The following is a 15,307-nucleotide window of genomic DNA, read 5'->3' as shown; positions in this document are numbered from 1 at the left end:
TCGGGAGTGTCTGTCCCACCCTGCAGGGGGGCTCAGCTTCCCAGCCCTAGCCATCCACGGCAGCACGCCCTGTGTGTCAGTTTACCAGTTGCTCATACTCACAAGCCCGCGCTTGCTGTTACCTTTATTGAAATGCTATCAGATTTGACTTTTTTTTTTTTTATTTTTTTTATTTTTTAAAAGATTTTATTTATTTATTTGAGAGAGAGAATGAGAGACAGAGAGCACGAAAGGGAAGAGGGTCAGAGGGAGAAGCAGACCCCCTGCTGAGCAGGGAGCCCGATGCGGGACTCGATCCCGGGACTCCAGGATCATGACCTGAGCCGAAGGCAGTCGCTTAACCAACTGAGCCACCCAGGCGCCCCAGATTTGACTTTGCCTGACAAAAATTAATGTTTGCCAAGCCCCAGTGAGGTGCCCGGCGTGGTGCTGGGTGTCTGATGGAGTGGTCGCAGCTGGGAAACAAAGAAACAGCAGATTGGTAGCCCTGCCTCAAAGAGTCCATCTTCTTCCTGGAAATTTTGATCTATTCACTCATTCACTCGTTCATTCATCTGCTCAGCTTATTCACTACAAATGTTATTGAACAAGTCACAAAAAAGATATGCAAAGGTCTATTAACCATACAAAAAAGGTGCTCAACCTCACTTATAATAAGAAAAAATGCAAATTAAATCCACACGGGTAACCCACCTCTCCCTACAGATTGGCTAAAGTCCAAAGATTTGAAAATGTGTGGTTTTGACCAAGTTTGGAGGAAAGCAGCTCTCTCAAACATTATAGGTGGTGATGCGAAATGTGACAACCTTATGAAGGACATTGACGATATCTACAAAATGACATATCACTTATGATTTGATTTCAGAATCTATCCTAAAGACACACTGGCAAAAGTAGGAGAAGACATACACACTGCAGCCCTATTTGGAGGAGCAAAAAACTAGAAGCAACCCAACGTTCACCAAAAGGAGAACGCTAAATAAAATTTGGTACCGCAACACAATGGAATTCTATAGAGCAGTAAAAGAGAATGAGGAATATCTACATGCTGCTGTGGGGTGATCTCTATAATCTATGGTCAAGTGAAAGAAGCAAGAGAAAGACCATGTATAAAACGCTATTAATCTAAGAAAAGGACACAAATATATATGCATTTGGTTATATATTTATGGTTGATAATATATACATTTGATCTTATTTTTTTAAGATTTTATTTATTTGAGAGAGATAAGGAGCTTGCGCATGAGCGGGGGGGTGGGGGTGGGGCGGGGAAGGACAGAGGGAGAGGGAGAAGCAGGCTTCCCGCTGAGCAGGGAGCCCAATGCAGGGCTCGATCCCAGGACCCTGGGATCATGACCTCAGCCGAAGGCAGACGCTTAACTGACTGAGCCACCCAGGCGCCCCTATTTGATCATATTTTTAAAAGGTGAAAGGATAAACCACAAATAGACTTTAAAGATTATAATGGAAGGGTATGGGGCACCTGGGTGGCTCAGTCATTAAGGTCTTCGGCTGAGGTGATGATCCCAGGGTCCTGGGATCGAGCCCCGCATCGGGCTCCCTGCTCCACGGGAAGCCTGCTTCTCCCTCTCCCACTCCCCCTGCTTGTGTTCCCTCTCTTGCTGTGTCTCTCTCTGTCAAATAAATAAAATCTTAAAAAAAAAAAAAGATTATTCTCCCTCTGACCCTCCCCCCTCTCATTCTCTCTCTCTCAAATAAATAAATAAAATCTTAAAAAAAAAAAAAACACACAAATTTATTCTCTTACAGTTCTGGAGGTCAAAAGTCCAAAATGGGTGTCACTGGACTAAAATCAAGGGACTAGCAGGTATGTGTCCCTTCTGGAGGCGCCAGGGGAGACAGGCTTCTAGACTGCCAGCCTCTGGAGGCTGCCTGCATCCCTTGGCTGCAGCCCCATCTCCATCTTCAAAGCCAGCAATGTAGCAAGCACCCTCTCCTCTCTGAGCGCTGTGCACATTATCTCATTTCCTCTCTGACTCTGACACTCCTGCTTCCCTCTTATAAGGACGCCTACGATTCCATCGGGCCCACCTGTTTCATCAAGGTGATATTTGAAATTGTGTTATCACTCATGTGGTTACATGAATATTATCTCTTTCTCCCCAAGCCCTCTCTAGAATATAGGTTTCATGTAGGCAGGGACAGACCTGTCTTATTCATTTTTTTTAAGATTTTATTTATTTATTCATGAGAGTCAGAGAGAGAGAGAGAGGCAGAGGCAGAGGGAGAAGCAGGCTCCCATACAAGACTCGATCCCAGGACCCTGGGATCATGACCTGAGCCGAAGGCACCCTGTCTTATTCAATTTTATATTCCCAATATCTGACTGACTGAGCCACCCAGGCGCCCTGTCTTATTCAATTTTATATTCCCAATGTCTGGCACATAGTACACAATTGATCAATCAATCGATAGATAGATATGCATAAAGTAACTAATAATGATAACAAGTTACCCTCCAGAGTAATACTCAGGGGAAATATTTCCCACAACCCACAAAACCTTCAGCATACCCGAAATCAGTCATTCTCCACCTGGCACAATTTTGCTCTCTGAGGGATTTTCGTCATTATTTTTTATTGGAGTGGTTTTTGTTTGTCACGACTTTAGGGGTGGGTAGTGGATAGACACCAGGGGTGCTGCTAAACCCCCTACAGCATACAGGAGCCCCTCACAACTAAGAATGATCCTGCCCCAAATGTCAGTATCGCCAGGTTGAGAAAACTTGCCTAGAAACACAACATTTTCCAATTGGAAGAAGCATCTCATATCAAGTACAAGTTCCTCATTTGACTAGTGGGCAAACTGAGGCCCAGGAAAGGAAGCAACTTGTCCAAAGATATGGGATAAGGAGGTGGCAGAGCAGGCTGCTGAGCCACGGGACCCCGCGGTAGAGAAATAGAATGTATTCAAAGCTGCCACACAGAGAAAAGGAGGGCCTCTTGCCCCACCCCCGAGAACAAACACGGCTCTGACTTGTTATCAAAGCCGGAGCCTGGCAGCAGGCAGCACGGGCTGGCTGAGAACTGCCTCTAACCCTCGCACTTGGCACTGAATGCCAAATCACAGCAATTAGCCGCGGCGTGCCCGCTAGCCGACTTCACACTGGGCTAGTGGCCCAGACTGCTAAAGAGATATGCCCTCTGCAGCCAGAGGCCTTGGCAACCGCAGGCAACGTTCTTGCTATCCCTGGAGCCGGGACCACAGGGCTCTGGCCGCGGGGCGTCTCCTACCTGCTACTGAATGGCCCGTGGGCCCCGGAACAAAGAAGGGAAGATTGCAGGTCCCCCCTCGCTCTTCCTGCAGCTTTGTAGGGAGCACACAGCCCTGCCCACTGCCCTGCTGTCCTCCCTCACCCCCAGAGAGGTGCTCCCTTTGGCTTGAGTGAAGGAGGAACGAGGGATGAGCACCGGTCACAGCTTGAAGCGTCTATCAAGCTGGAATCAAGATCTTGTCCGTAGGCCCCCAGAAAAAGCTCGGTATCTTACATACTGATGGGGAACCGAACACCTGGGATCTTAAGAATTTTGTGGATTTTTTCATCAGAAACCCATTTCAGTGGACCAGTTTAGCTGAAAACATCTGTTACTCCCAGGTCCTCATGGTGGCCAGTAACACATTTTGCATCTAGACTTGGAGTTTCTGAGTCAACAATGGAAGCATGCACTGGCGGCTGAGATTAAAACAACCAGTTCTGTCCAAGATCCTGCCATTTGCAAAGCACTCCCACATCCTGAATTGTACTGAATCTTCACAACCATCCAGAAAGTGACGCAGAGCAGAGATTTTTATCTGCATTTAACAGATGAGTATCTGGGCTCAGAGGGCACCGTGACTTGGCCAAAGTCACAGACCTGCTCATCGGGAGAGCTGAAGTTCAAATTCAGGCCTTGTAATTCTCTGTCCTCTCTCCACCACACACATACTGGTGGAAATGGTGGTGGTTAATCAAAGTCCAGTCCTTTGGGTCACTCCTTTCCCCCTGTGATGTCCCCAGAACTCTTTAGGAAAGCCCTGGGGCTCCAAAGAAGAGTTTGTTCGATCACCTTCTCCAGCTTCTCTGTGCCCTTGGAGGCTGACAGGTACTTGTCCCCATCCTCTGATTGGGCCTGGCCAAGTGGGAGCCTCAGCAAGATCCGAGGGAGAAGGGGAGTGGGGTTGCATCAGGCTGCCTGGGTCCCTCAACAGGAGGGTCCCTGGTCCACTCAAGACAGCTCTCTCTGTCCCCACAGCACTCTCCCTCTGGATTCCAGTAACTGCTCCCTCCTCTAATCGCTTCTGACCTAAGGGTAATAACTGCTAATCAAAATACACAGTGTATCAAATGATGACAAAAAGCTACGGAGAAAAGGAAAGCAGGATAGAGAATGGAGAGGTCTAGAGTGGGGGTGGCATTGTTGGAATTTTAAACTGGGAGACCAGGAAAGACTTCACCAAGAAGGTGACATTTGAGCAAAGACCTAAATACAAGTGAATGATCAAGCCATGCAGATATCCTGAGGAAGAACTTGCCAGATGCCTGGTGTATTGGAGCAAGGGCAGCTGGAGCAGATGCACAAGGGGTGGTCCAGGGCATGAGGGGATCGATGGACCCAGCTGAGGGACTGGATTTGGGGGAATGCAGGCAGGGCAGGAGCCAATGAGAATGGGGTGAAGGTGAGGGTGGCTCAGCACAGCAACCAGAAAAAGAACACAAGGGACATGCGACATGGACACAGCATCCACAACTCAGCTCTGAGCCCTTCAAGAAGTAATTTCTGAGTGGGTTGAGAGTACTTGGCCTTGGACAGCACTCTCCCAGAGCTGCCCATATCGCTCACCCATGTTACTTTTCCACCCTTCATTTATCATTATCTGTCACTCCATATGGATTTGTTTACCTGTTTAATATTTAAGGCACATGAAACAGAGACCTAACTTCTCATAGCCAAAGCCATAGCCCCAAGATCCAGTCAAAGACTTGGCACATAGCAGGTGCTCAATAAATGTTTGTTTAAAGATGAATGGGTGCGTGATGGCCATGCAAACTACTCCTACTGCTGATGGCTAATTTTTTTTTCCTCCAGATTTTTCATTCCAGCCCATATGAATGGAAATGCAAGAACCACGGATTTATCACTGAGAAGAAAGTATATCTTTTAAGCACTCGAGGTCCATGAATCAACAAAGCATTTGGCACACAGTAGATGCTTAATAAATAAACACAGACTTGACTAGGGATGTCACCTAAAAGCCCTAATTCGGCCCCAAACCCATCCCACAATTCCTGAATAGCAATGTCCTATCTTAAATATGAGTATTTATGTTTTTGTTGCTTTCTCTGCCCACCCCTCCCATAGACTCTGCCCCAATAAGTCAGAGGGACCCACATTATGTGGAAGAGAACAGAAGCTGTTTCTGCAAAAATTAAAGGAGAAATTGATAAGTTTCCTTTGTTTTTTTTTCCCTTACTTCAAAAGGAAGCTCTTGAAAATAAATGGGAGGCCCCACGGGGAACAAGGCATAATGTTATGAAAAGAGAACAAAGAAATTGCCAGAGACAGCCATCCCAGGGCGGCTGGAGGAGATTCAACTAGCCTGAGAGTCTGAGGGGACCAGACCTACAAGGAGCAAGAATAGGATTCAAGTCAGCATTGAGAGAGCCTAGGAAGACAAGTCTACCCCCACACAACACCCACTTCCAGTGAAGTAACCTCCTGAGCTATGCAGAGCCAGGCAAGGGCCCCCCACTGGCAGTTGCTCAGAGGCTCCGAGTGATCCTATTGAGTGCTAACTGCACTGCTGTGGGTCAACCTTCTTGTCAACAGTCCAAGATGCTTCTACACTCCACCCCCATCCAGCCCTCTTGATGGCCAGAGGGCCGCCAGTACTCTATGGGAACAAAAGTCCCAGCACCTGGACCCATCTGAGCCTGGATAGTGAGTGGCCAAACCCAGGGCAAGGGTTACATGAGACCTTTACCTCCGTGAGCCTGTTTCCTCTTCTGGAAAGTGGAGAGGGTGATACTTGACCACCACAAGCCAATAGCTGGCAGATCGAGAGAAGTGGGTCTTTCCTTCCCTTGAAGTGTCCTTGGTAGCCTTGGTGCAGGAGGAGCTCGGGGGAGGAGGTGGGGAAGAAGAGGAAGAGCCAGCCTGGCACAAAGCAGAGATGGCTCCCCCAGGAGCCTGTTTCCAAAGAGCTGGGAGAGTAAGCCAGGCCGTCTGTTCCAGAAGTGCTCTTCTTGAAGAAGAGGCAATGGGATCAAGGTGACCAACATTCATTTACTGAGCCCTCCATTCGTTCTACAAATATTTATTGAGCATTTCCTATGTGCCAAGTGCACTGTGTGAGACCCTGGGAATGAAGCCCTGAAGAAGGGAGCATAGAGTTTAGTGAGGCAGACAAGGACTTAAAGATACTTAAAGAAAAACAACAGAGATTGCTATTGTCAAGAACTATGGAAGGTCTGAGATGGACCTTCCTTGCAGCTAGTGAGTTAACGTGCTGCAGCTTTATGAATGCTGGCAGAAGACATGAGACCCCTGGGTCAGAGACGAGGGACAGTGTATTATTCACAGCACAGCAGTAACCAGAGTATCAGCATTTCCCTGCTCCCATTCCCCAACTTCCAGGTTCCATATGGCAGTGCAAAGACATGCAATGAGTCACGTTACAGGATAGGATAGGATAGGAACTCTGAGCTTAGGAAACCCAAAGTGCGTGTGTGTGTGTGTGTGTGTGTGTGTGTGTGTGTGGTAAATACACATAAAATTTACTATTTTAGCTATTTTTAAAAAGATTTATTTATGATAATTGACTTTCTCTGCTTGGCTTATTTCATTTAGCATAATCTCCTCCAGTCCCATCCATGTTGATGTAAAAGTTGGGTATTCATCCTTTCTGATGGTTGAGTAATATTCCATTGTATATACGGTGATTTCACTTATTTGTGGAACATAAGGAATAGCATGGAGGACATTAGGAGAAGGAAGGGAAAAATGAAGGGGGGAAATCGGTGGGAGAGATGAACCATGAGAGACTATGGACTCCGAGAAATAAACTGAGGGTTATAGAGGGGAGGGGGTTGGGGGGATGGGTTAGCCCAGTGGTGGGTGTTAAGGAGGGCATGTACTGCATGGAGCACTGAGTATTATACGAAAACAATGAATCGTGGATCACCACATCAAAAACTAATGATGTATGGTGACTAACATAATAAAATAAAATATTTATTTATTTATTTTAGAGAGAGGCAGAGCGGGAAGGAGAGAGAGTCTCAAGTAGACTCTGCACTGAGCATGGAGCCCAATCCCAGGCTCAATCTCAGGACCCTGAGATCATGACCTGAGCTAAAACCAAGGGTCAAATGCTTAACCAACTGCACCACCCAGGCATCCCTATCTTAACCATTTCTAAGGGTACGGTTCAGTAGTATTAAATATATTCTCGTTGTTGTAGAACAGATCGCCAGAGCTTTTCCTTCTTGTAAAACTGAAACTTCATACCCATTAAACAACAACTCCTCATTTGCCCTTCCCCCAGCCTCTGGCAACTATCACGCTACTTTCTGTCTCTCTGAATTCAACTACTCTAGAGACCTCATCTAAGTGAAATCATATGGTATCTGTCTTTCTTGTGACTGGCTTGTTTCACTTAGTGTCATGTCCTCAAGGTTCATGCATGTTCTGGCCTGTGTCAGAATTCCCTTCTTTTGTCAGTCTGAAAAATATCCGGAAGCCCAAATCTTTTATAATGGACAGTAGACATGCCTACCTTCTGCTCTGGAGAAAAATACTATCTCTGTCTTCCAAGGCTGTTCACTACCCAAACAACCTCTAAACTAATAGTCTGGAAGGAAGGCACTTAGTGCCTCTGCTTGCAAGATATGCAGAAATGCAAGCCATCCATGGAGAATTGTCTCCAAACAAATATCATTCCAAAACAGATTCAGCCCTCCACCTACTCATCGATGCTGGGTATGGACCAGCTACTCAACACAGTGCTTCGGATTACTATGGTCTGGGCCCCCACACAGTTCGCAACCAGTCTTCGGTCACACCTACAGACAGAAGCCTCCAGCACAGGGAGGTGGTCTACCCATCGCTATTGAGGACACGGGATTTTTGGATTTTTCTCACCTACATTCCGCAAGTTCTCACCTAGGAATTTATTAAAAATGAGTGCACATGTCCACCAAAAGAGTCCCACACGGATGTTCGCAGCAGCTTTATTCATAAAGCCCGTAACCGGAAACAACCCGAGTGTCCGTCAACAGATGAACAGAAAAACAAAATGTGGTGGGTCTGTAAAAGGGAACACGGCTCAGCGTGGAGGAATAGGGGGTGAACTGCCGACATCTGAACATGGACGCCGAGCACCAAACTCGATGCTAAGCAAAGGAAGGCAGATGCAAGAGGGTGCATTCTGTACGGTGCCATTCCCACGACATTCCAGAAGACACAAAGCTAATCTATGGTGAAAGAAATTGGAAGAATGTTTGCCCCTGGGACGGCAGGGCTGGGGAAGGAGAGCTTGCCTGGAAGCGAGGAACTTGAGGGAACTTTCTGAGGTAATGGAGATGGTCTATTCCCACATGCATTTGTCAAAACTGGTCAAACCATACACTTAAGATCTGTGCATTTCACTGTATATAAATCATACAATAATTTTTTAAGTAGTTTTGGAAGAGTGTGGGCTTTGGGATCAAGCAGACCAACACCTAGACTTTTCAACCATGTGACCCAATGGATTCTCCTTTGTGTTTAAGCCAATTTGAGAAGACTCCCGGTGAACCCCGGCTTCTCCTGGTCTGGGCACGGCCAGCCCCCTGCACAGGGCATGCCATGGCCCCAGCACTTAGCAAATGGTGTCTGATGCACCAATCCGTGGCCCTGAAGCATGTTTAAGAGTGGATTTTGTTTACACAAATAAGATCTTATCTAAAGCAAATGAAGGTGTTTCTGCAGATGTTTCAATTTTCGTTGCTTACTGAAAACTTGTTTAAGGAGTCCCCGAAATCCACCTAGCTAGGTTTATTCCTGCATCCTACACATGGTTATGAAGCCCTCTCGTGTGCCTGGTGCCTGAGAAAGAACAGTGAGTAAGCTAGCCCGCACGGGACGCCTGGGTGGCTCAGTCGGTTATGTGTCTGCCTTCGGCTCAGGTCATGATCCCAGAGTCCCGGGATCAAGCCCCACATCAGGCTCCCTGCTCAGCGGCGAGTCTGCTTTCCCTCTCCCCCTGCTCATGTGCTCGTGCGTGCTCTTTCTCTCTCTCTCTCTCTCTAATAAATAAGTAAAATCTTAAAAAAAAAAAAAAAAAAGCTGGCCCACAGTCCTGCCCCCATGGAGCTTGTGTTCTGATGAGAGAGATCATAAAAACGTAAGCTCAACCCTGATAGGGGATCATTTCAGGTGCTGATCAGAGCTCTGAGCCGACGAGAAGTGGAGGATGTGAGAGAACGTGGTAGAGGGCTGGGTTGGGGGGTGGCGTCGGGGGCAGCCTCTCTGAGGAGGGAACATCTGAGATGCGAGCACACTGGGAGAAGGAGCAGCCCCTCAGAGAGCTGGGGGAAGAGCATGCCAGGTGGTTGGTGCGTGGGGAGGGGGCCCCTAAGCCCTGGCCTTCTGAGACCCTCGAGAGGCTGGAATAAGGCAGAAGGTCTGCAGCTGGAGCTGCCAGTGGTGCTCTGCCACTCATTTGCTGTGCAAAGCCCACAAGTCTCTCACCCTCTCTGAGCCTCGTTTGATTATCTGAGCCCTGAGAGAAGGTCTAACAACGCCATCTCTGGGAGCCCTTCCAAATCTGACGATCCAGGAGCGTTTGACAGGACACTTGCAAAGCGCAGGCCACACTCTCTTAAGGTTTTGAGTCCCCAAGGGCAGAAGACAGAGGGACAGAATCCCCCAGGGCAGTGCCCTCTGGGGCAGAGGGGATAGAGCTGAGACTCTAAAGCTCTGACAGCTTCACTGCTCCAAAAGGAAGACGCTCTTCTGTCCCCCATCCCTATCTGCAGGAACAAAAACAAGGTGGCAAAAACCCAGAGCGCTCCGTTTAGCAGTCAGCAGCCCTTCGACTGGCTGCAGCCTTGGAGATAAATGGTCCCGTCAGCTGCTGAGGAGGGTGAGCTCAGGATTTCAGATGAAAATGAAATAAGAGGGAACGCAGCCCAGAAGCAATGCAAAGTGACGACAAGGGTACTAAAATCTTCCACTGCAGCAAGGTGGATGCTCAACGGGGCACTGACTTCAGACGCAGGGACACGGGCCATGAGCTCATGCCCAGGGGCTGGCTGGTGGGCCCTGGGCTTCCGGGATCCAGGCACGCTGTCTAAGGGCACCTGGCCCTGGCTGGTGTGGGACCACTGCTTTCTTGCTTCCCCCCTACCCCACCTCCTGCTCCCCTTGCTTCTGAAGCCTCTTCCCCCTGCGTGTCTCCAGATCTAACAGACCCGCAGGCTGGCTAACTTCAACCCCGTGCCAAGGAAAGAATGCCCCAACCTGACAGGTGGGAGACAGGCTACATCCCCAGAAAATGAGGCAACAACCCCAGCGAGAGAAAACAAGAGTAACGAACCCATCATCTACCAGTGCCTCCAATCCTGCCAAAATCGAGGTTCCTGGGTCATTCTGGGCTATGCTGCAATCACAGCTTCGCGTTTCCTGGCTGTGTGATCCTGAGCAAGTTACCAGCCTGAGTCTCCACTCCCTCGCTCTCAAATGGGGGAAAAAATAGTATTGCCCGCAGAGGGTGAGAAATACATGTAGAAATCTGAGAACGGTAGGCTCTCCGTAAGTTAATTTTAATTTTTTAAATGTATTGTTTTATATTTACACTAAATATATCTCTACATGTTCAGATAAAGCATAATAGTACCCGCCAAGTTTAAACACCCATGTGAGTTCACTGATCCTAAGAATCTATGGACTGGATTCACAGTGAGCACCCTCCTGACTTTCCCCTCCCCCCCCACCCAGCAAATCTTCAGCAAACATGGCCAGACTCCCTCTAAGCCTTGCTAAGCATGTGCCAGGACAGAGCACTCTGATGAGCCGTGTCTCCTTTTAAAGAAAAAAGCTGAAAGCAGGGGTTAAAATCTCAAATGCCTATGGGGGCCGTGACAGTAAGCTGGATGAGTAAAGGGAGCCCCCTGGGAGACATTAAGGAGTAGTGGGGACTGTGGCAAACCAGAGAACCCAAGGTCCATCTAAAGGAAAAGTTGCTACCAGATCTAGCCAATTTTTACCAGGGAGGAATATAAGGTTCAGAGTTGGCACATCTTCTACGTTTTCAAGGGATGTCAGAAATCCAGATTTTTATGTGAGATCTCCTGATTTATAAATATTGGCACATAATTCATTATGTTTAAAACATGGAAGTCCTAGGGGCGCCTGGGTGGCTCAGTTGGTTAAGTGACTGCCTTCGGCTCAGGTCATAATCCCAGGGTCCTGAGATCGAGCCCCGCATCAGGCTCCCTGCTTGGCCAGAAGCCTGCTTCTCCCTCTCCCTCTCCCCCTGCTTGTGTTCCCTCTCATGCTCTCTCTCTGTGTCAATTAAATAAATAAAATCTTTAAAAAATAAAAATAAAAAAAATAAAACATGGAAGTTCTAGCAAGGTGCATCTGTTTGCATCCTGAGAGCTGGAGGGACAGAGCCCTCCCAGCTGTTACTGACTACCAGACAAGTAACCTCTCCCTGCAAAAATCAGAACACCCTGGGTGCACTAAAGCAACAAGGAACTCTAGACAAGATCTTCATTAAGCTCCAGGCAGAGCGCCTATTAGTTGATAAAGGCTTTGGACAAGAGTGAGGGAGAGTCCTCTGAGGGCTGGGGCAGTGGAGGAAAGCCAGAGAAGGAGGTGGGCTTTGAGACAGGGTTTGAGGGCCGTCAGGACTAGAAAAAACTTTGGTTTGTGGGAACAAACCACAATCCAGAGGAGGGATGGAGGGAGAAAGGGAGTTAGAAGGAACTGGAAGCTCTAGGTCAGAGCTTGCCTATTCAAATGTGGATCCAAAACATAACCATTCCGCACTCCCTTGAGGAGATTCTATCAGGAAGACAATTATCCGCTGCTCTGGGCTGATGGCATTTGGAGACAGCACCAAGGACGCAGGGGTCATCCCAGGAGAAAGGACAGTGCACAATTCTCTCAGTGTGGCCTTAACTGGGTTGGAAGTCCTCTACCTCATGCAGATTGCTCACAGCACACGGATCTGCTTATGTGCGGCCTCCCTCTCTAGAACGTAAGCTCTTCTAGGGCTGGAAATGTGTCTTTTTATCCCGAGTGCTTGCTCAGTGCTTGGCTTATAGAAGGTTCTTAATGAATGTGTGTCACATGATCCAATGACTGAAACCAAAGAACAAAAAGTAAGACATCAAAGAATAGGGTGTAGGATCACACTTCCAAAACAGAAAATTTCCCCCAGGACAGGGAAAATGAGCAAGGAAATTAATGCTCATTGCTCACAGCAGCCATGAAGATTTGGTCTGTGCACAGAGGAATGCCTCACTTGGGGTACCCACAAAAAGACAGTGGCATCCCATAATGACCAGAGTCAGCGAGGCCTAAAACCGCCACAAAGCCCCCAGGAGATGCACACAATGCACAATCCACCAGAGCTCTACCGCGTGTCCTGGATGGTTCTAGAACTAGAGTCAGGTACAACGCCTTCCCTGGATAGATGATACAGCTGAGAGGCTCAGGGCGCCACGGAGGGGACTTGTGTCCATTCACACACCTCGTCTGGTAGCACAAGCTGAACCAGAACCCAGCTCTCCTGACTCCCAATCCCGAGCACCCCAGACTAGGCGCCAAGCTGGGGAGCACTCACTTGGGGTGCAGAATTTAAGAAAGCACTACAGAAGCTCAGCAATCAAGATAAAAAACATCTTGATACAATATATATATATTTTAAAAGATTTTATTTATTTATTTGACAGAGAGAGACACAGCCAGAGTGGGAACACAAGCAGGGGGAGTGGGAGAGGGAGAAGCAGGCTTCCCGCAGAGCAGGGAGCCCGATGCGGGGCTCGATCCCAGGACCCTGGGATCATGACCTGAGCCGAAGGCAGACGCTTAACGACTGAGCCACCCAGGTGCCCCAATATATTTTTTTAAATCAAAATTTAGTGCAAAACAAATCCATGATGAACAAAATACCAACTTTAAAAATAAAGACTTGAATACAGCTGCGCCCTTGCACCCCTCAACCTCACCCTCCGCGCCCTGATCCGGGCCCACAGTCCCAAGGGGACAACTGAGACTGGGAGGAACTGGTTACATGGAAAGCTGGGGACAGATCACTCCAGGCACAAGTACAGAGCTTGCTTGGGGTGTCCGAGGCACACAAAGGCAGAGTGCCTGGGGCAGAGTGACGGGAGGTGGCAGAGGTGGCCGGGAAGGCCCTCCATCCCGCCCCGCCCCCACTCCCAGAGCAGCACTCTTCCCACTGCGTGCACACCCCTCAGACGCCCAGGCACATCCCCTGCCAGGAGAGCCAAGGGGGGAAATCCCACCCGTCACCCCTCTCCAGATTCCTCTCCTAACTGTTGCCAGTTGTCTTGCAGATTGAAGCCCTCCCATCTCAAGGCGGGGGGGGGGGGGGGGGGGGGGGGGATTAAAAAAAAGTCTGGACAGCTCTGGATAACCCTTCCTGCCATGGAAAAACAACCTGGAGCTTTATGACTTCCTGACAGTTGGTTATGAATGGGAAGGAAACCATATGCTTAAACCACTAACAGTAACTCCCTTTTAAGGTATTTCTCGGGGCCAGCGAGACCACATCCTCCTTCTGCCCCCCTACGAATAGCAGCTTTCTGCCCTTGACGGGCTTGGGCTTTCAGGTCAGATGGACCTGGATTCCGATCCAGCTCTGCCATTGGCTGTGGGCCCCAGACAACCCGCCAGCTCGTGCTTCCAGGGGCCCGGTGGTCACGCTAATGACCCGAGGTGGGCTGAGGGGCGGAGGGGTGGAGGCGAAGGGGTGTCCCCAGCTCAGCTGCAGCATACCACTCACTTGAGAGATGTCAGCCAGATCTGTCAGTGTTTCAAAAGAAAAAAAACGCCATGTGAAATCTCCCAATTTTTAAAGGCTGGCAACTAATTCATGATTTTTTAAAAAATTAATCCAGCGGAGCCAAAGAAAACAGGTCTCCGAGCCAGAGCCAGCATCCATTTTGCACCCTTGACGCCTACAAACCCCCCCGGGAACCTGCCTGGCACCTAGTAGGTGCTCAGCAAGCATCGATGGTTCATTTCTTTCCAGAAAACCTTCACTGGCATCATCAACATGCATTTCCACACAACAGCTTGGGAAGGAATGCTTCAGGAGAGAAATGAAGATATGAAGAGAAGAGCTGAAAATCTGGAAGGCTCTAAAGGGAGGGAGAAACTGCAAAGAGAGAATTCCTTAAAAGGATTTAAAAGAATTTTATTGGACATAGTTTAGCACAAGTCAGGGATAAGATCAGGCAGTAATTTAACTCCTGGGCACAGCAAGTGAGTCTGTGTGTGTGGGTGGAGTGGGGGGGGGCGGTGTGGGAGGAAAGGACTGTCCCTACCGATGATCTCCACCCAGTGTTTCGGGGTCTTCTGCCCATAGGTCACCCCAACATTTGACTCAGGCACATAGTGTTCTGATAGGCACAACCACCGGGGACAGTACCCCTCTCCCAGAGGTTCTCATAAGGTCCAGCTGACCCTACACCCCAGTGGATCTCATAGATCATGGAGGCTTTGAAGTCAGATGCAGCTGGGATGAGCTTCAAGATTTCAACATCATTGGTTCTCAAAGTCCCAGACCAGGAGCATCAGAATGACCAGAGAACTTACTAGAAGGGTCCCACTCCAAACTGAGTCAGAAATCCGGTGGTTGGGGGGGGTGTCCACTTCCATTCTGTATCTTCATTCTGTGCTCCTCAGCAAGTCCTATGTCTCAATGGGATGATCAAATCTACCCCCAAAGGACTGTCCTGAGTGTTCCTCCACCAGTTATTTCAGAAACCTGGTCTGTCTGTGCCTGGCAGTGTGGAAGATGCTGGATGGACAGCACAAAAATGGAGCTTGATGTCTAGTGGAGAGACGAAAAATAAGCAAGGGGGGGAAAAAAGATACAAATGCCCATTTTCAGACCTGATAGGAAGGCAGGGACCTGATCCACCACATAGGGCCTTGTTTCTCAAAGTGTGCTCTGGGGCACCGACCACCAAAGCACACACAGCTAGGAAGCCCTCTCCCACACATCCTCCCCAGCACCTCTCTCCGATGTCCCTGCCGTCCCTCAAACATGCCTCCCTCTCCTTCCT

The sequence above is a fragment of the Mirounga angustirostris genome, unplaced genomic scaffold (genome assembly GCF_029215605.1).
Source record: "Mirounga angustirostris isolate CCGP_5_RB_7025 unplaced genomic scaffold, mMirAng1.0.hap1 SCAF_10, whole genome shotgun sequence".
Lineage (NCBI taxonomy): Eukaryota > Metazoa > Chordata > Mammalia > Carnivora > Phocidae > Mirounga > Mirounga angustirostris.
Note: the sequence above shows the minus strand (reverse complement) of the source record.